We start from the raw sequence: 23,638 nt of genomic DNA on the forward strand, positions 1-23,638 counted from the left end.
GTGAACATTTTTCCTAAGCCTAATGAGAATGTTTTTGCTCATGTTTTCTGAAAGTTTCTGATTTTTAACTGAAATAAAAACTAAGCTATTGACAATAGCACTAAAAGCCTTATTTCTGAATCACTTTTCATTCAGTGTACTTCAGCAGTAAATGTAAATATCTGTCACTGCGTAAGTCTTGTGAGAGAAATTTGACCTTAGATTTAGAACCCATAAATTTGGTGTCATTGCTCCCTTCAGACCAAAGTCAATTTTGTGATAATGAAAAACATTATTCTAATAGAACATTATTTAGTACACCTGTTAACCTTTTTTAAAAAAACATATGAATTTATATTAAAAAGAAAGGATTTTTTCACTTAAATATTTTCAATACTTAAATACAGCTTTACATTATTTTGCACTTGAAAACTGAACAAAGTGGAAGTCTTGGTGTTATTTCAGGGGAAGTAATTAAATTCAGTAAAGTTACTGATTAATGACAGCATAGTTATAAATAAAATTTTTGCTCACTAGTGAATATGCACATTTAGGACAAACTAGCAGAGATTATGAGATTACTTCTGTGTTAAGAGACTCTCTTTGTTCAATTGAGGAAAGAACAGCTCTGATGATTTGGTGAGAACTGAAATAGAGTATGTGGAGAGCCAAGTAAGTTGTGGGCCTCCTGGATACAAATATCTCTGCCTCATCATTTGATGATTTTGCAAAGCAGCTGGGGAACTAGAAATCAACAAATTGGCAGCCTTAGTTGCATGTTTCCTTAAGCATACTGCTTCCCAATGGTCTATTTAAAATAAAACAACTAATGTAGAGATTATTCACTAGAAAAAGTACTTAAACCAAGACTCTAACTGCAGTCTTAGAAGGCAAGCGAGGAGGCTGCTTCCTCATAGGTGTAAAAAGGGAGTGAGGAAGAAAGGAAATTTGGCGTTCCCCATCAGGTTGGTCCTTACTGGACTGCGCAGAGGGAATGCAGTTAAGATCTCTCAGACCTCATGCCTAAATTAACATTTTATTTCAGAATCTCAAAACAAATTTACCAGCTGTCTCGACTTTATCAAATTAAATAATCTGGAGGCAAACACTAGGCAATTTTTTTGCTCTGAAAATATATCCAGTGTCATGTGTCCCTGCCTTGAAAGAGATTTTTTTCCAGGTGCATAACATGCATAATTTTTGTTATCTGCGCTGAAAATACACCCGTGGATAAGATGTGTGTAACATTTTCTGCTCCTGCGGTTCTCTCATCAGTTGCAGACACAGCAGAGGGGGACCAAAAGAGGTGATGTTTCTATCCTATAGAAAAATATGCATCTAGAGAAGACAGGACTTTGTTGTTTGCCTTAGCATAAAACCCAGCTGAAAGGATTGAAAGGTTTGTCAAGGAGCAGTAGTTGTTCAAAATTAAGAAAAAACCCCAAACATTTTCCTTTTTGGAACTGAGTACCTTAGTTCAGCATAAGTTTTGCACACCAGACTATACTTCACTAGCTAGAACCATAAGCAGAGCACTATATAATGTTAAAATGTATTATTAACAATAGTTAGATTGCTTACATATATCTTAATAACCTTGAAAAAAATCTTTACTTCTAAAACAACTTAATTGATTTTTCACTTTTCTGGAGATGAATGTTTCTCCAGTCTCAATACATCTCCTATTACAATTCACTTCATATACATCATATATTTTTGTTGCTCTCCTTTAGTTCAAAATACATTAATTACTACCAACACATTAACAGGGTTGCTTGCAAAAAGCTCATTTTGCTGTCATTATCACACATTACAATTATGTGGATCTGGAAAGATTGCAGAATACCAAATCACTTCCAGTTGTACAAAGTGTAATCTTGCAAAACTGCAGCAATGGCCTTTGAGAAAGGCTCATGTTTTCCTCAATAGAAAAGACCATCAGATGTGAAACAGTGAATCTTGCTATGAAGCTTAGCTGGACTTGCAGGCACAGCTAGGAATGCAGACATCTGGAAATCTGAGGATGCTTTAGATGAGTCTGACACTCCCTGGCTCATGCAATGCCAGACTGTAATTATACTTGACCATAATGCTCTTAAACCTGTTTACCTTTCAGAGCATCAGTGAGGATGTACAGCATGGACAGTATCTGACAATTACCCTTCCACACGTTGATAGGAAATTGCCATTCAGGATTCTCTGTTTGTTGGCTTCTCTGCCACTTATTTTTTAGTGGATCTTGGGAAAACGGATAAACTGAACACGACTGATTTCAGTTTACACATTCCTGTCTTTTTCTCAACCATTAAAGCTTACAAGACATTCTCTAATCCTGGATAGGAAAATGCTGTAGAAGTAGAAGGTAGAATACTATGTTTAGCTCAGGTGGGATTTGTGAGCTTGTGCACTTATAGTCCTAATGTCAGCAGTTCATTTCTTCCCTGTGAAGACGATGTTCTAAGGACTTTTGATATGCAGGTGTTTGACATGCAATATACATTTCTGCTTTGGTCAAAGAAGAATGTTTCTTCAGTTCCCTCGTTTAGCCTTTACTTTTAAAAGCTTAGGTTAATACAGTATCTCAGTATCCTTCTAAAGAAAATAAATTATCTGTCTCCAGGGTAGCCTAATGATCATCTAAAAACCTCAATTCACTTTTCTTTTTGTTTAACTTTCCCTTGTCAAAGAAACTTGTATCCAGTGAGTTTTCTATTCAGACATACAATATACATTGCAATGTCAGTAAATCCAGAAGAATAATAAAATGTCTAAGTATTTTTGCTCTACTCTTATTTGAGGATTAGTTTATGTTCTTTCTAATGAGGCAGAAGCTACTAGAAGTCACTGCAAGCACTGGTTTCCAGGGTTTTTTGATTTTCAAGGAAGCAGAGATAGCATGTCCCTTTGTTTCTATTCTTAGAAATTCCTGTTCCACGACATGGATTCCCAACAACCTTTCCTGACTCTATTGCAGTTAGAATATCTCTCCCAAGGATATCACATCTGCCATTGTATTCTCTAAACCACAGCATTCCCTAGTCCAAGTCTGTCTGCCCCATACAAAAACCTTCACAAAGGAAGAGTCTGTAGTCTTTTCTCTCCAATCTTACAGCAAAACATCTTCATTTACTTCTTTATAACACAATTTTACACAATTACCTTGAGTTTGGCTGTTTCCTTATTTTGGTTGTGGGTTTTGTGGGGGTTTTGCTGGTTTTGGTTTGGTATTCTTAGCAGGAAATTAACCCATTAAAAATCTACATCTCATAAACTAAGATTGGCCTATTCTGCTGTGCTTTATTTCCAAGAATTTCTACCATGGTATACAACCAGGATACATTTGTTTTACTACAAACAGGTAAGTCCAAGTATGGTAGCTGAGATGCCACAGAAAATGATGATCTTAAAATACCAGCAAAGTGAATTTATGCTGTGATATTTAGTTATGTTGTACTAATATAGGCTATGGCAGTAGTTCTCCTTATGACTTTAATCTTCAGAATGAGACACCAGAGTTAAAGCTGAAAATTGCTGATAGTGGGGGCCCAAGAAACACCATCAATTTTGAGCACATGGAGTAGGGTTAACAGCCTTCCTCCTTTTCTTTTTTTTTTTTTTTTTTTAAGTCTAACTGTCCATTGATTACCTTAAAGTTTATGGGGATTGTATACGCATGAATATTGTGAGTGAAATTATGGATAGTGAAGATGTTTGGGGAAGTCAGAGGAGTAGCTGGCCATCTCAAGGACACCCATTTTCTGAAAGATATGAGTACCAGCATAGCTTACAGTTATTTTTCTCAGAATACTTGACACATAAAAATTCTCATGTTGGTTTTCAATAGATAAATGGGGCTATTGTTGAATGAGTAACAGTACCAAATACTTGGGTTTGTGCATTACTATAACAATGCCAGGTGACCCAATGATACATTCTCGCATGCTGAGAAATGAAATGAAGTAGTGATCACTAAAAATGAGTGAACTGGGCTTTTTTAGGGGGAGGAGAAAGTACTTTGGAAGTCAAAAGTCAGCAAAACTTAAGGTCATATAGCATTTTTCTCTTAGACAAATTAAAGTGAAGACTATTTCCCAAGAACCATTTATAGTTTTCTTAGTAGGATCTAAAATGCAGTAACTTTCTTAGCATAAAACATAATGTTAGAAATGATTCAGTGAAAGAAAATTTTTATACCCAAATACCCAAAAAAGGGTATTTTTATACCCAAAAAAGGACCTCAGCCAGCATTACTTTCAGTTGATACTTTTTCATATCTTCCTGGTGCTGCATATTTCAGGCTTGTGACACAGCTACCTACGATGCTTTTTAGCACAAGAAGGAAGTTAAAACCTTTTCAGTTTCTATATTCACAAAGGGTTTAATGTATTACTGTAATGTTAGTGACCAAGCCCAAAATAGATCTTTATAGGCCTTTTTTGTTTCCTCCTCATCTGGAAGCATTTAACTTCCCCAAGTGCAAAAATTTCTAAGTCACATTTGTTAGAGTTCACACTTCTGCTATAACATATAAAATCAACAATGGGTGGAAATCATTGCTTTGCAAACTTCCTGCTGGCCAGACTGTCATTAGCTAACCTCAAACATGTTTACTCTTTTCTCTGCACTTAGATGGTTCCTGAATTAAAATATACTGGTCAAACTACCACATAATCAGTAAACTCCTGATGTTGAGGGGCCCTCCTAGACCACTAAAAGCAAACAAACATCATGTACATCAAAGTCAAAGCATTCCTCTGGTTATCTTAGCTTTAAGAACATCTGCCAAAGTAAACCAATAACAACCTGAAAACATCAGGCACTACTAACACAGAAAAAAGTAGAAGAGCTCCCACTCCAGCCCTGCCAACAGCTTAATAGTTGGAAGTTAGAGTAGGTGGCTTCTGTGGACCCAAGTTCATTACCCTGCCTGTTTCAGTCTGACAAAGGGATTTAAGTCCAGTTTGTCACCCTCCTGAGAGCCTGCTGTAACCATTAGGCAATAGCACAGTCCAAGGTAAATCTTTCACTCCCTCCAGCTGACATTATTCCATTTGGTATAAATAATTAAATGAAGGAGGACTCGAATTTGACTTTCCCACATGATTGCTCTAACCACCAGGCTATGGAGTCAATCTCTCTTCCTTTTTTTTTTTCACCCAGCTTAATTAAAATTTAATTGTTTACACAAAGTGAAACAGTTTTTATTGGAGAGAAATTCTGAGACAGAATTCCCAGTAAGGCAATACCTTGGAGACTTTACTGGGAAATGGGAGGTCTAACACCACCTCCTAGTTTCAAATCAAGGAATAAAAACTTCCTTGTGGGGTACGCAAGAGCCCCTTCTTTGAAAAATGAAGCATTACCCCTTGATATTTATTGTGTTTTTGTGAGAAATGAATAGCATGGCTCAGACACCAAACTGTAGGAAATGGCCTTCAGTTTCAGTCCTAACTGGAGTAAAGGGGAGTGCAGACTCATGGTGGGGCATCATATCTATTTTCAGAACTTCCTATCACTTATTTTTGTTGGTTTGTTGTTCAGCTCTTTGCCTTCTGCATACCTTATCTTCAGGCACATAATGCAGGACATGCTCATAAAGCATGCAGACACCTAAACCAGAGTGCCTGACTCTGTGAGGTGGGGTGATGCTTGTGAGGCACAGAACCAGGGCAGGCACAACCATTTCTGATTTCTAAATACATCTTCAATAAATTTACACTGAAAAATCCTTTCAATTTTCTTTCCTCAAAGTGTTCCTCAAATTAAGTTTGAATCCTGGGGCAGAGGGCAGTACCAGTGGGAGTAAAACTGTTTGATGTGATATTTTCCAATTTAGATTGATTGTTCTGTGGGACACTTTAGTAAAGCTGCTACTGTCAGCTGTTCAAGAGTGGATGTTTTTGAGATATGGAAAACAAACCCCTGAAAGCTTGCAAACACTTTGTTGTTTGCCCCTTAGGCACATCTGGCAGAGAGACTGCTGCTGCTGACACGAACTCTCAGGTCTGATCTCACTGCTCCCAGGATGAAACAGTTAGGTAAATCTGATGTGAGGGATCAGGAGTCGGCTTGAAGCACAAGGAGAAATTGTCTTCTTTTTTTGTGAAATATTTCTGTGAAGTGAGACCAGAAAAGCAACCTCACAGGGATTGGATGGTATTTTTTACAGTAGGGATCGGGGAGCTGTCTTTCCCCCTCCCACCACTTTTATCCTTTCTTTTTTCTCTCTGACAAGGTCTGTAAATATGTCAACTAATCTCAGAAAGTAGCACACAGAAGACTCATTCAAATAGGTCAGAAGGTGCATACAACACTTTTCTCTTAATATCATTCACATGCTTCATTTTCTTCAAGCTATTTCCTAAATCCTCCTTTGAATGTTCTCTTTTCTCATTCCTTCTCTAAGCCAAAAGGTACACAATAACTCGGGTATTTTAAATACAACAAAAAAGTGCATGGTATCATTTACATGATTTGGAAAGGCTGTTGGCCTGTGAAGTATAGTGGAGTGAGTGCTGGAAAAAAACAAACAAACAAACCAACAAAAAAAACCCCAAACAAGCAAACAAAACCCTCCAAACCCCAAAAGGACATATATTGTGACATTTTATCTAACTGATTCTTTTTCTTTAGTTCAAGTCTGGCCATCAATTAGTTCACAGGAGGGCATGCTCTGTACAAAATCCTAATTGAGCCATTTTAGGAAGCTTCAGCTTCATCCCTGCATGTGACCTTGGTCCAGGTGCACAAGTTCTTCCTCAAATTTTCTTATATTTTTGAGCCTACCGAAGTAAAACCTCAAACCACATCATGAACCCAATCTAAGAGAATATAATTTCTGTAGGAAGCCTTCTTACTCAATCCTTTCAGGCTTACTGTACTGAAAGAGACCAATCTACTTTTCACATAATTCCAGCAGACTTTATGGCAATTGACTGCTATCATATTCTTGTGAAAGCTTTCTCTAAACTCGGATCACTCTAGTCTTGTCCAATAAATCATTCCTCATTTCAGGTGTTTTGAGGTCATAACCTCAAAACTGGCCTCAATCTATTCTGTCATTTTACCCGAAAATCCTGACCAGAACTGCCTTGCTCGAGTTTTTGACTCTCACAGACAAGATATTCAAGAATAATTTTGAGCTATTCCAAGTCTATGGAAGCTGTATATGAATAATTTGCTGACAGGTCATCTTTTTGCAGAGCCCCCCACCCGATAAAAATCAGTCCATTCATTCCAGTTCCAAAGAAGCTTTCTGGCAATTTAGGGAGCAGAGGGCCCACATTTTCATCCCTACCAAGATCCCAATGTCTCACTATACTTTGCTTTTGCTGTCTAAAATCTCATTCTTAAGAAGAGAATTGGGCCTCCAGTGAAGCAGAAAGATGCATTGCTTGACATGTCTATTGACACAAAAACTGGAGGAAGGTGCCTGCATATCTTGCAGATTTTCCAGATTTAGCTGTAGGTTTTCTGTACAAGTCTGTTTCACCTCACCTACTTTGTTTTCCCTACAAAACAGAGGGCTTTAGGAACAACAGATCAAAATCTATAAGATATATTTCTTGTATCTCTTGTCCTAAACACTATCTTATTTTTGTGTCCCTTTTTAAACTGTGGGTTAGATGGCAAACCTCAGAGATGCCCCAGCACATTTTCAGCACTTTCCCTGAATATCCCTGTGCTTCTGGCACAACAATACTGGGCCTCTGGTGGTAAGCCTGAAATATACCCATTGCTAGAGTTGATGCTTAGAATGCTTTGAGAAAGACTCTCCTGTCCCTTTTCAAGCTCCACCTCACCACAGGAATGAATGATAGACATCCCAACTCCTTGGTTTAATTGCTGACCTAATCTTTTGAAAGAATGCAATATCTGTCTTGTCCTCCTTAGCAGTACTAGTTAGCTGGACAATGTTTTCTACATTTACCTCAATGGTATCACAGGTAAGGCTAATTTTTCCTGCACAGCTTATCTTACATTGCCTATCAGAACTTTCCTGATAGGTTGCATACAGTGATTACTGCATACAATTACAGAAACAGTCTATGGAAACATTTATTAAATCTAAAAAAACCTCATCAAATTTAGAAAAAGGAAAGCATAAACCATAGGGCTCCTGAACCAAAATAAATATGAAATTTTCATTGGTAGAAAGAGGAACAACACTGAGTTGGTATGAAAAAAAATATCAATAACTCTGGCAATCCTCCACGAGCACAGAGGAAACAAAAAGTAATTCACTTCACAGCACTTTTTCCTTCTCACACTTTCCTGTATCTTCCTCTTCTCACCTCAGCCCCCAAATCAATCTCTTGCCTTTCAGCACTCTACACACACACACATACACTATACCTTCCTTCAGGGCAGTGCACAATTCCCTTACCTGTTTTGACAAGAAATGCACATTGAGTCACATGCCAGAGGCCATGGTTACAAAAAAGTCACAGGTCAATAAAGATCACTTACGTTTAGTATGAACTTTTTCATCCTCTTTTTTTTCCCTCTGGGAGCCAGGGCCTCAGAAAAGAAAGAAAGAAATGTCAAGGGCCCCTTTGCCAAGTGCTTTAAGGAAAAGTCCCCCAAACCCACCACTGGATGTCCCCCCCCATACCTCCTGTTACCTTGCCTTAAGGAAAGTGACCTTTTTCTCTTGGCCTCCTTCACCTTGAAGGAGTTCTGCATCCCTTCAAGAAGTTGGTCACTGACTTATGTCTCTCCCTTGGTAATGTACAAGAAAGAAGAAGAGATTAGTCAGTATTCTTTTAAAACTGTCTTTTACAAGGAAGCCAATAAAATGATCTACATTGTATCACAGTTCAACATATCTGACATCTGTTCTGTAATAAAATTCACTTCATACATATGCTTCTTCAAGCTCATACATATGCTCCCCACAAGCATCCCCCAGCTGCTCTTCTGAGACATTTTGGTAACACATCTATAGCATTATGCTAGAAGTATTTAAGTGGGTATTCTATCTTTTCTCTGTAATATAGTAACTACTTTTAGCAATTCCACTTAGTAAAGATGGCACCACAAACTACTCTAGGCCTGCTTGGATATTGCCATAAGTTGCTCATTTTCTTCAGGAAAATTCATTGTTCTGTTCATTGTTCTGTTTTAGACTTGGTTTCCACAAACCTGGAAGTAATCATGTTCCATTCACAAAAATTCTTGTGATAAATGGAATTATTGCTCAACAAAATGAGTATATGATTCACTGAATCTTTAATAGAATAAAACACTAAAAACAGAGATGGGTCAAAAACTATAATTTTGCTGAGCCATTAACCATAAGGGTTATACAGTCTGAATATCAGATATCAGTAATTCAAACCATCAGCAAATGCAGGCAACACAGTATCTAACCTAATATTCATTCTGTGAACAAAAAGGTTCATCTTCATCATCATGTTGAACTGGATCAGCAGTAAACTTCTGAAGCACTCTTTCCTGGTTTTCCAGCTAACTGTCATGTAATTTCCTCTTCATAAGGCATTTCAGAGCACATGACCTTGATTTATTCAACCTTAGGATTTAGCTTTAATATTTTTCAGATCCTATACTGCTTTAGTGCATAACTTTAAAAGTTCATATAGCCTGTTAGCTACTGTTCCCCATTCTGGTTAGACATGACAAATCCTCTCTGGGCCTGGACTCAAGGACACCTTGGAAATATATAAACTAAGCTTCTGAAAGGGGGGAACAAACTGGGGTAAATGACTTCGTTACATGAAATTGTAATTGGAGAATTAACCCTGATATGCAAATGGACCAAACCTATAGAAGCATGAGAAATTTGTGAGCCATTGTCCATCTTGGGTGTAGCCCCTTGGAGGCTTTTGGCTGCCCAGGGTGTACCTTTGAAGACCTTTCAATAAATACCTGCTTTATTCTCTTAATCTTGTCTAGCTTCTGTTTTCACGTAGCCATTCCAAGGCATCACTTGAAGAGGAAACTGCACCAGAAGATACACTGCAGGGATATCCCCAACACACTCCAGCTGCAAATGAACATAGAGGTAGCCAGATGTAAAGATACTCAAGTACATACAGTGTAACGTGCCATCTATTATATGGTAGTTCTAGATCATTTTGGAAGGCATATAAGGTGTCCAACATAAAAAATACCCCAAAAGTTCCTAATTATCACACATAAAATATTTGGTGAATAAAGATAGCTAGGACCAGCAAGACTGCTTATTTCTCCTCACACTGAACTCTCAATGTGACATAAGCCAACTAAAAGTTAGCTTGAATACTTCACAGCCTACCACAACATAAAACACTTAACATGGCTGCTACATAAAAGGATTTTCTGGGAGTTCTACAGTGATGTCTTAGATCAGACTTTCCATCTCCCTGAGAACAGGAATATGTGGTACAATCATGTCACACCTGTTAGCAGGCATCTCTTTATTAGCTGCAAAGTTTTCAAGGCAATTCACAATAATTTAATTTTTCTAGTATTGAAATGGGGACATGTTTGATATCAAACAATTGTCTGAGCCTAGAATAGGAGTCTTCTCCTGTTGGGGATCTGAACAAGGTGAAGACAAAGAAATCTGTGATACTCCCCAATAGCTCTTGACAGGTTCAGTAGTGCTGGCAGGCGATAGGAGCCTGAGGAGACACTGCTGGGAAGCCTGCTGAAGCATTCATCCAGAGAAAAATAATTTCTTCCAGGAGAAAATAACTCTTATTTTGAGAATCTGTATTTTTTTGTCATTCCAGTATGTGATCTGATAATGCAACTAAATTTATGGACAATAGAGACGATTTTTACAAAGAAGTATACAAAATTAAAGAGGACATGAAACTGATATCCAGCAACCTCGTATACCAAGTCAGAATTAAACAAGTTCCAGCAAGTCAGAACATGTGTCTTGAGCACACTGGTTATTTTTTTCATATTGACCCAGGATAATTTCTTAAGAGGAAAAGACTATTTTTAGCTAAAACAGTAATAATTAGATTTTGGAATGATGTCTTGGCTTATGGGTCCAATGATGGTATTGTATTTGGTAAACTATCTCCTAAGTACTGAAATGCTTTGTTATCCTATGTCTATTAACTGCATTTCAAATTTCCTGAGATAACTGAAGTCTTGACTATACAGAAGGCAGACTATCTCAGCCTTATTACTGACACCAAGACTTGACAAAAAAAAATTAAAATTAAAAATAATAATAAAAAAAGTATTAGGTTGCTGCTACCCAAGTACAGGACCTGACATTTCATCTTGTTGAACCACCTGCCATTGCCCTCAGCCCACTGATGGAGTCTCCCTGTAGAGCCTTTCCAGCCTCAAGCAGAGCAATACTCTATCCAAATTGGTGCTGTGTGCAAATTTACCCATGTTCAGATTATCAATATAAACAGGACTGGCCCCAAAACAGCCACAAGCAGCCAGCTGCCAACTGGATTTAACTCCATTCACCACAACTCTCTGGGCCCAGCCATCCAGACAGTTTTTACTCACCAAAAACTTCACCCATACAAGCTGAGAGCAGACAGTTTTTCTAGGACAAAAGGTTCAAGTCAAATTTTCTCTTGATTAGTAGTCTTTGTTAAGACCAAGTTTATTGAAGAAGCACATCCAAAACTGCATCACATCCAGCTCTGCAAACCAGTGTCTTGGATTTCACTCTCAGATGCAGCTTAAGATAAGAACTTGAGTGTTTCTAAAAAGAATTACAGGGCCAAAAATTTATGGAAAGAATTAATGCAGTTTACTTTCAGTAGCCTTGTAGCTGGATTAAATAAAGTTTTACTACTCACCCATTTGAGATATTTATTTACTTATTTTGAAGAAAAAGGAAAGAAAAATGGAAAATAAAAGGTCTTGAGACAGCAAAGATGTTTTCTTCAGGGCTGCAGGAACAGGCAGTTAAAAAGCTAGGATCTGCCTTCCAGAACCCAGGCAACCCTGCCTATTACTGTTAAATATACTCCCTGTTGTACTCCCATAAATCCGGAGTAACTCAATCGATCGCAGTTGTAAGCTAATGCAAGGGAGGTCAGATGGGTGACCAATAGGTCTCTAAACTATCCTTTACTTGAAAGGTATGAAAATAATTTCTTAAATTGTTCCCATTCGGTTCTGGATCAATTGAACAAAGCCACTTAGTATTGTTTGTACATTTTTTGACCAGGGAAAAGAAAACTGAAATAAGGTAATATATTTGGGAGTTGTTCTTCCTAAAAAACCTTAAAATAATAATTTTTGTAGGCACCATCATTGGTAACCTCTATACAATAAAAATCTCTAGAGAAGTGCTTCACACAAACTCAATTCTGATTTATAGTACCATAATAGTTACACTTTTTTAGAAGGACTTTTACAAGAAAAATAATTTATTTTCAAGGCCTCCCTACCTTACCCCATAAGTCATACTACCTCAAAAATTTGTGATTAGTCTTTTTCAAGAGATGTGTGAAAAGTGGTCAGACAGAGTTGCAAGTGATACTGCCTATAAGGACAGTTCTATTTTCGTTATTTAAGAGGTGCCATTGATGCACGAGAATATTGAATATACTTGTCAAATTTACATAGTTAATTATATAAGCACTGGTTGCTAAATCTGTAATTCACACAACATAATCTTCAATAGAAATATTTAATCCCAATATATGCTTTGCTAGGATCCAGATATAGAACTGAACCAGTGAGGTCAAACTGATCAATCTAATTGCTCTCTGAGAGGTACACCTGAGAAGTTGTCTTTACTTGCCATTCTTAACTTTGTCTTCAAGGGTTTTTGATTTAAGACCAATTGGAATAGACAAAAGTGTATTTAAGAACCCAAAGGGTTATACATTGTTTTAAATGAGAAATGTGTCAAACACTTCCAATCCCTTGATCCTATCATTTTATATTTCATAAGGAAGGGATCCCTTTTGAGAAGGATTTATGTGTCCCAACATATTTGAAAATGTTCCTTGACAGAACAAATTCTTTCAGGACATAAATCAAAACTACAGCTACTCCCCTAAAAGCTGTCAGTGATAATAGCATCAGGAATTGGATTAAATAATTCCTGTCAAGACACAGTATGTCCATTTCCACATTCAAAACACATACAAATTGTCAGAGAAACCTTTATTCCAAGAGTGGGAAAGAGACAAGGAGGAAGTATAGCGATGATTTTCAGCATATAGAAGCCCAGCTGGGGAGTTTTCCAAAAACAAAACTCTTGCTTTGTGTAAACCTGACTGAGCTTCTTCAAATAACATAACCATACAACCTTAACATATTCTAGAGTGGTAAGAATAAAACCTAACTGTGATTTCATCCAAGAATGGATAGGACAAACCCAATCATTTGCTCCAAAACCAGTAATCTGTGGAATGGGAAAGGAGAAAGGATTTTACACAAAAGTGATAAATATGTAACTTGGGATTTCCAGGTGACAATCTGGTTTGGCTCCCTCCTGCTGTACTTTTTCTTTCACCTTTCAGGAAAGGATTGCAAGAATCTAGCAGTGATTTGTACTTATTTACATTGAAAGGGAAAAATGTTGAAGCCTAAACAGATAATGTTAGATTAAGGCTAATTTTATTCTCTTTATTTTCAGGGTAGAGCTCACTGATACATCAGTTGCACTGTGAATCAACTTTACAGATATTGCTCAGTACTGTTGAAAACTGCAACAGCACTCTCATGGCTGACACACATGTGTCCATTACCAATCAGTTTTATCTTTCTTCTTATCTTGAGCCATCCTATTTGCACAAGAAGGAAAAATTTTGGGGAAAAATTGTGCTCTGATTTATAGAAATATGAGACATAGAGAGGCTTTTTCATGAGACATATTGCCACATTTCCTTATATTTCTCCTTCTTCTTTCACTTCCTTATATTTTCTTTGTCAAAATATTATAGACATAGTGAATAATAAAATAGATTAATATTATAAACATTTAAAACACCAAAATCCAACCATCAACCACAGCTAAGGAATCCAGGTCCCGTGGTGTCCATTCTGGGTTGGGCCCAGGTCAAATAAGTTTATAGGACATGCTTGGCTCTCTGCTCACCCAGCTGCCCAGGCAGGGCTGGACACGCTGCCCCTGGAGCTGATTTCATTGCACTGTGAGGGCTGGGCTCCACACTGCTGTTGTTACTGAGCTCCAGTGTGAAACACCAGCTTTGGTCCCCTCTCAGTTAGCAAAATACCCACACCCATATCATGCACCAAAGTGGCTGCTCCAGTCCCTTCTCCCATCCTCTCCTCTCTCAGAAGACAGCTGTTTACATCTGGGAAGTATTCTTGCCTAGCACTGATTACCTCTGCACTAGAAGTAATCTTGCCTGTGTTAAGGAACCTGCTCTGCTCTTCCAAGATGAAAGAAACAAGCATCAAATATACACTTGCAAAAAGTGTTTGTGATCTGTCTAACATTTATAGGACAGACAACTTAGCTCTAAGTTTTGGGATTAAAAAAAAAAAATAAAAGAGAGAGAATTTTACACCCTTATTTGTTTAGTGTTTACCAGAATATATAAAGTTAGGAGGATGAAATAGATTGTTATCCTTAGCTATGATGGATGCTTCAGGCTCAGAATCAGTCAGTTGATAAAACAGTTATTTCTGAGCACATGGACTATCCAAATTCTACCTTATGTCTTCAGGGTCACAAACCAACTGCACATTTGTTACACAAATAGAGATTCATTATTCTGACTGAAACAAACAGGATTACTTGTTTACCAATTCAAAAGTAATCTGTTTTTTTATTTACCAATATATTACATTGCTGAGCAAAGAATTATCTTTCCATTGTTTATATGCCTCACTATTTAAGAGGATTATTATTGTAGAATAATCATCTTGCTTTAATTACCAAGAGGAGCGCCACATCATTTTATTAATTTTAGGATTTATGCCAAGTTGGAAACAGAATGTAAAACACAGACTCCATCAGTAGCTGACAGCAGCTTTGTTAACACTTCTGCAAAATCTTTACTGGGAGAGGAAACACTCCCTGCCCACCCACAAAAAAAAAAAACAAAAAAAAAAAAACCAAAAACAAACAAAAAAAAACCCTAAAAAACCCAAACCAAAAATCCCACCAACCCAGAACTAGAGGCAGAAAATTAATATATATACTTTTAAGTAACTCAAGCACTCTCAGCAAACAAAGTGAACACATTCTTATACAGTACACACCTGAGGCATGCAAATGCATATACCTCTCTCCTTGATTACTAAGGAGACAAAGTACATCCCTGGATTAGTGGCAGGGACAGTGTGCAGCCTGCATTGCCCAGAGCAGGAAGCAGGAGCACAGCCAGCCCACACACAGCAGCTCAGTCAATCTTCACCAGCTTCAGACTCCAGAAGGAGCAGACCAACTTCAGCAGCCCTCAGGAAACAGCCATGATTAAGTTAAAGCTGATTGCCAGTGCCTGCCAAAGCAGTTAAGCATACACACTTATTTTACTAATCCTTCAACTTATCTTTTTCAGGTGGTGGCTTCTTTATCTAGGAAAAGGGGGTCTCATTCTGTGCCTGGTTTAGCTCAGGATGCTGCCTTCTCCTCTGGTGCACTTCCTCCAGCTGCTGCTGTGCCCTGTTTGATACATTTATATCACCAGTTATAGAATCAACAGGGACCAAAAGCAAACTAAACAATAGGGACTACAGTTAATGTGCATATTTATTCAACTGCTAACCAAGTATGTGTCTGTTACTATTGCTTTTAATAATACTATATATTGCCATCTATCAGCAGAAATCAAGCTACTAAGTCAAATGACAGCATCCTGTTAGATTCATTAAACTATATAAAAAATAATGGGCATAAAGACTTGGAACCTTGAAAAAAAATATTTTTTTCTGTGTTGTTCTTTCTTTCACAGGTTGATTTATGTAAGTCTGTGTCAACCATTAGATGTTTAGAAGGGTCTGTATAATTCAGAATTGATGACTTGTTTCCTTTCTCTTTCATAAGATATTGTGGACCTGCAACAGACAGCATTTCTGTGGCTTACTAAATACTAGAAGCTCCATTTCTGCAGGCTGACTCTGAGGAATTGATGTAAATGCATTTATCTTCAAAAAGAAAAGCATTAAAAAAGCATTTAAAAAGCAGTATTTTTTGATCCCTATTGAGAGTCACTGTCTAACATTGTCTTCTCCTGTTGTATTATATACGCACAGGAAGGCTATTTTAGGACAAACATCAAACTTCTATTTTTTTTTAATGTTTGGCTGAACTCAAACCCTGTCAGCCTAGAGAAGTCCACCCATAAAGTCTGGACTATCTCAGGCTTAAAAAGGTAACAATCCAAGTGAAATTAGATACTGCAAGCTCCCTTTTTATACCTTCCCAAATTTCCAGTTCTGTTTTAAAATTCACAGGAAGTTTCTAAATTGGAAGCAACAAGATTTTTTCTAGGTGAAGAAATTATCCTTTAAAAAACGAGAAATGTTGTAAAGTCAAATCCCATAATAACCTTGAAAACAGTCTTATACCTCTTTTTCCAGAGTCAACTAATATGTAATTTTAGCTAAACATGAAAAGCTGATTATATTTAGAATTTGAAAATGTTAAGAGAAATCTTTACCTTACATTCGGAAAGTTAAGAATTAAAAAGGATTTTTGTTTCATAACATTAGGAAATTTTTCACTTTAACTGAAAGCTAAAACTGAAATTTGTTTTTTAAAAGATACTTCCCTCAACTATTGCTTGTGCTCATTGATCTGATATTTTATGGATTCTTATGATTTCTGACTGCTGGCATTTGTGTATATGATATATTAACAAAGAAAAAAGAACTGAAGCATTTTTTTTTTCTGATTAAATAAAAGTAGCATATGATCTTTGCAAAGAGATAGAGGATTTAGAATTGATAATTCAAAGCATCCTAATTTTGATGGTGTAAGATAAGGTCACCTTCATACTCCTGATTCGGTCCCTGAAAATATCTTATTCTGGCAAAGGCTGTTTAGCAGTAATCAAGCAAACCAAAGGTATAATGAAGAGAGCTGAACAAATAATTCACGCTGAATAATTTACTCAAACTTTGTCTCAAGTTCTGGAGTGTAAATGAAGAGTTTCCTTGAATTTTATTTATTCAGAAAGAATGTATATTATTTTTATCTGTGTACGCTTACTGAACTTTTGATCTATCTGATATAAAAAAGCTAAGTCATGGACCTAAATTACAGTTCATTTCATAATTTTTCTGATTCTCCAGTAAATCAAGAAAACAGTAAGGTACCCTAATTAAAAAAAATAATCCAGGATATTGATTATTTTTTCTTATCAAGTAAGGTACATTGGAAAAAAATGTTCTTCAGAGAATGATGCCCTAGTCAAGAACATAATCCTTGAAGAAACAGAAAACAGTAAAATTCACTGGTGCAAGGTTTTAGTCTCCTGCAACATCTTGCATCTTGCAGGTATCTGCTTTCTTCAAAAAGTGTGTTTAAGTGATAATTAGAAAAAAAACAGAATAGAATATTTCAGTTGGAAGGGACCTAGTCCATGTATGTTTAAATATCTTTGTGCCAGTGCGCTGTGAGGTGGAACAGGGAGCACAGCCATCCTGCCCTGTACAAAACTAGTGAGTATTCCAGCTCTTTAAAGGAAACACATCACTTTATTAATTTCACTGGTAAGAAGCTTTGATGAGCAGTTTTGTTGTGATGCAGTTGTGACCTGTGTAATGACGAGTTTCTGATTTGACTGTGTAGCATCTCTAATATGAGAGAGTTTTAAAAAAAAGTCTTATAACCAAATCCAGGAATATCTTCATAGATGACAGGCATCTCTATTCTTTGATGTGCTTAAATTTATCTTAGGTTTGTTTTACATTTAGGTACATCTAGGCAGTTGTCAGCAGCATTGCTTCACTTTGCATGAATATCTGCAAGATACATTCAAAATATTGGAGCAAAAAGGCTCACCTGTATTCCCAAGTTCACCTTGAACCTGTACTCATCCCTCTGCCTCAATGATAATATTGCTGTTGGTAAATAGCCTAAAGATGTATCAGGTTATACAATTAAGTGAATTCTACTCACCCATTTATCTGCTGCACAGATTTGGCTTTCTTGCACCAAGAAGTACAAAACTAAGTATTGTAACATTTAAATATTGTTCTAAAATAGTAATTATTGAACATCATTACCTCTTTCTGCTACAGAGAATTGTATGGGTTGTTTAACTCAAGGGAGAGGCAAGACTTTATTAAAATTGATGGGTCTTTTCTACATGTGTCAAACTGATATCCTGTGACAAGACATTGAGCTACAAATCAACATTTAATGATCATTGTCTGAAATTCTAGAGATAAGGACCAAGTTTGCTTATGGTTAAAGGCAAACCCCCTCTTTCCCACCCCTAATTCTACCTCTTACATTATATAGAAATGGTTTTTCTAGAAAAATATGCAATGAAAATTCCAGCAAATCAGACAGCATGAAAATGGATACTTAAACACATAAAAGTAGAGAACATTTTCAAATGACTACAATGTCACCTTTCCCTAGTGATAACAAAATGGATGCTGACATTCAACTGTGCAAAATACTGAGCTCTATTCAATAAAGACCCCCAAAAGATAAGGTTTCTGATGTCCTCACTAAGGATTTAGAATCCTAATGAGATGCTCCAAATGATATAGAAGTAAAATCTGCCAACAAGCTGGAATAGAATTCAGGCTGAGAAAAATTTACAGTCACATTGGATTGTACTTAAATTATTGTCATTAGTGTTTTTTATCCTTGGAAATACTGTGGTTTTGTTTCTTCAAACAAAACACATAACAAAAATTAAATAGTCAAAAAAAATTCCATGCAGAACATTTTACTCATTAGGGCTTTATATAGTAACTTTTTCTTTTTTTCTTTTTTTCTTTTTTTCTTTTTTTTTTTTTTCTTTTTTTCTTTTTTCTTTTTTTCTTTTTTTCTTTTTTTCATTTTTCTTTTTTTCTTTTTTTCTTTTTTCTACCATATGCTTTTTAAAAAATTACATATATTTTATTTGGCTTAACACTACTAGGCTCATTATCCAAGCCAAAAAGCAGATTAATTCCTAAAACTCGGTTTTAAATTTCTCTTTGGAGGTTTTATTGAATTCTATTCTGAAAATTCACCTTATGATATTTTATCTTAGTGGTATTATTAGACTTCAGAATAAATCCTGTAGCACTTCCAATTTGGGGCCTCTGTTGGGAGACTAGTTTTATTTAACAGTACAGGAGTAATAATTGTGTAATCTGGGACCCATTTCCTGTTCTGTTGCAGATTTTCTGGGCAATCACTTATATCCTTTCAGGCCCAATCTGATGAAATGAGCTATGGAACACTTCCTGCGGGACTCAATCAGCATATCATTATACTGCACATAGAAATAGGCAAAATAAACACCACCTCTCAGATAAGATGTAAACATTCATTAAATGTTTTAAATTGCTGCAAGATTCTTAACATATCAAACATTAGAGGAGTGATTTTAATATTTAATGTTCAATACAGTTTGGGTGGTTTTTTTCCTCTTTCCCAATCACTTTACATAAGAATTCCCCTAATCTATTCATAAAGGGATTGCAAATCCACATGACAAACATGTAGTTGAATTTGTCGTAAAAGTTGAAAACATTGTGGATGCTGCCTTCTCTATAATCCTGTTCTCTAATACAAGGAAAATACATAAACCTTGTTAAGCCTGCAGGGACTGTATATTCCTTGTCTTTGCTAGAGAAATAAGAAGCTGAAGAATAATTGCTCATGGAATGGTTTCTAAGCAAAGTTTTGTTTGGGTTTTTGGCTCTGGGTTTTGGCGTTTGTTTTTTTGTTTTTTAATAATCCAGAGAAAATTATTTCAATTCTATAAAAGTAAAAATCATTCTATTTTTTACTAAAATATATTTTTCTCATGCTATATGTTTAGCATATGTACCCTGAATAGGCAAAATTGCCTTCGCTAAAGTCATCATGGGCCTAATAGAACTATCTTTTCCCCAGGAGAGTTCTCATTTACTTTTCTACTAAGGTACATCATAACCTTTCCTTGGAAAAATAGGAACAGTGAAACATAGGAAACTGTATTAAAAAACTACAGATTTCTTCTTCTTTCATGTTCAATTTTTAAAGCCCTACTAGCCAGAAATGTAGTTGATGATCATAAAATTTATGAGATAAATCATCCACGATCAAAAAATTGGACTATCAATAAAGTGACACAGAAAGGTATTGTAATGAGATTTTTAAATGTTTTTAATATTCAAACTACAAAGTTGCTTTAAAATAGGTGACAGTATTATGACAAACTTTCTCAGTTCTTTTTTTTTTTTTTTTAGGTTCATATACATTCAGAGCAAATTTGTTCAATTCTGCACGCTTTTGAAAGATATTTCCACTGACCTAACATTGGGTTGGGAGGAAAGGCAGTAACTGTGGAGCTAGACACCCCTAACAATACATATATTTTTGTTTTAATTTTAAATAAAACTGACAGGTCTTCAGGCAAAGCTGTTCAAGGCTGATTTCTGCAATACAGTACTGTAACTCCTCAACAAGGGTTCCTAAGGTTTACGGTAAATTTGTGCATCTGTGGAAAGTCTGGTCAAAATAAAATATTGCTTTAAGCTATATAACACCAAAAAATGCTTCCTGAAATTTTATCACTGGAATGTGCTCCATGGAAGAGTATTTGAAAAATGCCACACTGCTTTGCCAAATTTCCCTTAGCTATTGCTCAGCAACTGAGGTGTGGGCCACAGTGATTATGCTGCCTATAGGGAAAGACAATAAGAGTGAAATAATTGAAAATTAGTTCTGTGATATTCAGAGAACCACCCTCCTCTCTGATGCACCACTTTCAAGGCCGTGTAACTACAGGGCAATCAAAGGACCCACGTAAAATGGATAGTGCTGAAAACACGGTGTTTTCAAAGACCTTTGCAACTGGACGTCAACTGCAGTTTCATCATCATCTGGACCTGCAGCCATCAGAGCCAGTTCAGATGGGTTTGCAGCTCCCAGAAGTGATGGGAACTGAAAACAGTGTCTGACCCAGTACCTAAGAGCTGCTTTTGTTATTTGGCACTATTCACGATGGACAGGGTAATGAGGCAAAAGAATAAAGCTTCCCACTGCAAGCAAAACATTTGGGGTGTTTTTCTAATCAATTACTCAACTGCATCCATTAAAAGGGCCAGAGCCCTCTGAGAACACTCAGATGTGGTGTGATATTATCATGTTCAGAAATCAAGGAGGTGTTTTCTATTTTCTCTGTGGAGCAAAAGGAGAGGAATTTGTAGGAGTTCACTAACAATAGTGTGTTGCTTTCTCCATCATAAACACTTGTTTTTATCATTTTGTTTTCAGATAGCAGAGGCAAGCCCAGCTGGGAGATAGGCAGGGAGTCAAAGAGAGGAAAAGAGATCCCCGGAGGGTTAGTGATGTTCAAGCAGATGGGGGAGGAGGGAGGAGAGAGTGGGAGCAGATGGGAGGGGGGAAGAGACCAGAAGCAGAACAGATGTGGGGGTGGGAGGGGACTAATTTTGGTTAAAGACAAAGGAGGATAAATATGAATTAAATTTGTAATTTCCATTAAGAATCTTCTTTTTCCCATAAGCAAACATTTTGTGTCTTACACTAGAGGAAAGTTTGAACAGCCTGCAAAACATAAAAGACAGAGCAAACATCAATGTCGCTTGAGCAAGCACTAGAAAGTGAAGGGGGTCTGAAAGAGTTTCTCAACCATGAGGTTTTGTCTAAAAATCTGGAAACTGAAGGTTCCCCTTTGTACTGCATTCCACTGCAAAAAAGCACACATTCAGAAATATATGCAGCAGCAAAACAATAAAGAGGAGACTTATGTATGTGGATGAAGAACAGCTCTTTGAACTTCCTGAATTAAAGAGGAATTATAATAAAATTTGAGTTATTGGGCCATGAGTGAATTACACGCAGGTCTACTACCCTAAATAAATAATAAAAAAGTATAACCTATGTTTGCATGCAGAACATTTTCATTTCCTGTGAAGCCACTCTCTCTATTCTGTCCACTTCTATATTTTGAAGTTGATTTTTGTTGTTGTGCTTCCTGGCAGGGTGTGTAGGTTGTGAGCAAAGGCTGACTGGGAATGCTGCAGCTGAAAGTTAATTAGCGTGTTGGCAAGCTGTCAGCCAGACTTTTGTCTGTTTGCTTTTCGTATAGAAATGAATGAGAGTGGATTCCAGAGGTGTCTGAGTACAATTAAGCATCTCACTCTCTAAAATAAATATTTTATATTACCACGTGCTTTTAGGAATCAGCCAGAACGTATCCACTGATGGTATTTTCTGCTGATATCCTTAAATGTAAATATATGGTAGCAGGTAGAGAAGATGTAGCTTAATTGCATCAGTTTGGTAGAGCATGAAGGGCCAGATTCTGTGTTTCATTTAAACACAGAATACAATTTTGTGTAATCCAAAAACCTGCTCCAGCCTTGTAGAGGAATATTGGAGATCAGAGTCTGGACCAGATTAATTTGGTCTAATTCAGTTGCTGATTACACAGCAGACAATTCTATGTAAAATGTTAAAAAATTATTTCCCAATTCTATGTTGAAAAACTGTTAGAAATGTTGGAATATGAAACAGTGTGCACCCAGTAATAAACCTTCACCCACAATAATTACCAGGCATGTGACAAAACGATGGCTAGATTTCAAAGCCCAGAATTTAAGTGAGAAGCCTGTCGTGGGTGCAGGAGGGAAAAAGGAGGGCTAAAATGGTACTAGAGAATGGCAACCTTGATTCATACTGGATGCCACTCCCATGGGGACCTTGCCTGTAAATGAGTTTCACATGACCAGGGAACAAAGAACAATTTCTCCATTTGCAGAAAAGGAAGTGCATCAGCTCCAGAAATCACAAAATTATTTCTGTCTTTCCTTGGCTCTGAGGGAGTATATTCACCCTGGGCATTCGGGTGTGCTTCAGCTATGCCACAAGAGTGCACGTAGAACCCCCCTGGAACAGGAAATTACTGAAAAGCAGGTTGTGCTGCAGCCAACAATCTAGGCCTAGTGCTGTTTGTCTTGCAACCAGGATCCCCAAAAATCTGATGAGTCCAGCCACAAGTGAGGCTCTAGAAACACCCGTTCCTACCACTGCCCCCAGAGGAGATGGGGGCCCCCAGAGGGCAGGCTGAGTATCTCTGAGTGAAATTAGATTGTTCCAAACTAGTTTTATGGCCCCCTGAAGGAGCAAGCACAGATGATATAGGCAAGAAAAATCTGCTGCAGACTGGAATATTATCTGGAGACACCATAGAATACACTTCCCAACAAATATGACCATCTGTTAAACAGATTTCTAGGGCCTGGGTTCATGGTGCTGCAGGGCAGACAATATATCGGACCCCAAAAAAGGAACTTCCAATTCCTCAAAATGACCAGTAGTATGTAATAATTTTTTTAAAACCTTTTTAATATTATAAACTTATTTTCTATAATAAATTTGCCAAACTTTATGAAACCTCACAACAAAGAAAGTCACAGAAACATCTAGGCACAAAGAACTCGCATTCTCTTGGGTGCAGTTGTCCTCTCTTACTGTTTGCTTAGCTGGTTTGTGACTTAGCACAGAGACTTAGTTCAGTGCTGGTCGCTTTCTGAATCCCATTTCTGCTTTGTTTTGAAGTTCAGC

The 23,638-nt window shown here is 36.9% G+C and overlaps 1 long non-coding RNA gene across 3 annotated transcripts in view; it reads right to left on the reverse strand.

Annotated features, from left to right (window-relative positions):
* LOC138114067 (uncharacterized) overlaps positions 1 to 23,638 on the reverse strand; it is a 51,326-nt gene that overhangs the window by 14,002 nt on the left and 13,686 nt on the right. The window contains exons 1-4 of one of the 3 annotated variants that reach the window (XR_011152473.1): positions 11,464 to 11,713; positions 9,868 to 9,985; positions 8,594 to 8,700; positions 8,449 to 8,499 (exon numbers count right to left, since the gene is read on the reverse strand). This is a non-coding gene — a long non-coding RNA (uncharacterized lncRNA). Of the gene's footprint in view, positions 1 to 8,448; positions 8,500 to 8,593; positions 8,701 to 9,867; positions 9,986 to 11,463; positions 11,714 to 23,638 lie in introns of those variants that run through there. The other 2 variants (XR_011152474.1, XR_011152475.1) reach the window with 2 other exon arrangements.

Source organism: Aphelocoma coerulescens, chromosome 8, assembly GCF_041296385.1.
Source record: "Aphelocoma coerulescens isolate FSJ_1873_10779 chromosome 8, UR_Acoe_1.0, whole genome shotgun sequence".
NCBI lineage: Eukaryota > Metazoa > Chordata > Aves > Passeriformes > Corvidae > Aphelocoma > Aphelocoma coerulescens.